Raw genomic sequence first — 1741 nt, 5'->3', positions numbered from 1 at the left:
GATTTGAAAACTCATCTAAATCATCCCAAATTAATATATATCAAAGATCAACTCATGGCAATGCCATTTACCAAGTCTAAAATGAGTTATATGTAAGATATGATAAATCAATAATTTCTCAATTTAACAAAAGACATGCATACAACTTATAAAAGCATCAATAGCATGCAAGAAAAAACATATAACCCTATAACATCCCCTACCTCACTAGAGAAGTGTCTCTCTAGAATCTAAGGCCAATCAACACAAAATGGTAAACCCTTCAAGGGTTATGAAGAGGAGGATGAGGGGAACAAAAAGTATTCCCAAGTTCAAGCTTGGAAATCAATGAAAGGCTCTCAAAAATCAAGGTCAAAGCTTAAGGCTTTAAGCTCCATCCATGGAGGCTAGGGTTTTCTTTACAAGAGAGGGAGGAAATGGAAAATGATGATGATGAAATGTGAGTGGAGGGGATAGAGATCCTCCACTCACTATGTGCTCTTACACTACCTCTCACACACATACTAATGCAAGATCAAATTATGAGCTTACACTTATCACTCATCCAAGCATCCATTGTAGGCTTAATCCTAAGCCTACACTAGCCAACCATCCAAGCCAACAAGTGCACCAATCCTAGGCCAACAAGTGGGTGAATCTTCACCCTCCATGTGTCATCATCCACGGCCTCAAAGTGTCTCCACACAAATGTCAACAAGTGGACCAATGAGAGTGTGACATTTGTCACACTTTTTGGAAATTGCAAAAAGGTCCTTTTTGAAAATATCTCTCAAATTAAATTGCAAAATGGTCCTTAAGACGAAAAATAATTATTTTATAGTAATTACACAAAACCCCTAAAGTTAGGAAAATTACAAAAATGTTATGCGTCTATACCCTTTATAAGAAAAGTAAGCACTTAGCATGCTTTTCTACAAAAGTGAAAATGCACATAGTATGGAATTTAAATATCGTGGATGCATGCAAAACCAGAATTGAATCCGAACACAAAAAATGTGGTTATGCCAACAAGTGACAACCGAGAAAAAGACGAAAGGTTAATAGTGTCACAAAAGTGAAAATATGAAAATGACTCGGTTCTCAAAGGAAGTCGTCAATCCATGAAAAAGAGTCTCAGAAACCATCCCCATGCACTCAAGATGACACTAAGTGACAAGAAACCGAGCTCAGAAAGGAAAAGATCAACGGAAAAAAAATATCTGTGAAAATCTAAGAAAAGGGAAGGAAAGAAAATGACAGGGTCATTACATTGCCAGATTTTGTTGATGGCTGTGGACAGCATGAGTTTTTTGACTACACACCCCAAGTTCTTTCCTACCCTGTTATGCGAAGCCCACCCTACCAACGAATTCTATGATGAAGGCGGAGCATGAAATTTGCACTTATCCTGTAGAGAGATCCATATTGGTCTCGTAAATTGGCAAGCGAAGAACAGGTGGTCATGTGTTTCATCACCTAAATTGCATAGGTGACATGTCTTCGGTCCAGGTACATCTCTCATACTTCTCCGGTCAAGTGTGGAAAGCCTGCTTTGCACTGCGAGCCAAATGGAGAATTTGCATCGAGGTACCGAAAGGGACTTCCAAACCAGATAGTGCCATGGCTTATGATGGTTCGGTGATTCCATCCATTTCACTGTGTGGTGAAGTGTAAAGGACCCTGAAGGTGAGGGAATCTATATGGAGGTGTCTGCTTAAGCAATTGGGGGAACAACAATAGATAATTCAGGGAAAATGTCAAC

The sequence above is a fragment of the Cornus florida genome, unplaced genomic scaffold, assembly GCF_030987335.1.
Source record: "Cornus florida cultivar Cherokee Brave unplaced genomic scaffold, ASM3098733v1 CherokeeBrave_3.0.0_Hap2_Chr09, whole genome shotgun sequence".
Taxonomy (NCBI): Eukaryota; Viridiplantae; Streptophyta; class Magnoliopsida; order Cornales; family Cornaceae; genus Cornus; species Cornus florida.
Note: the sequence above shows the minus strand (reverse complement) of the source record.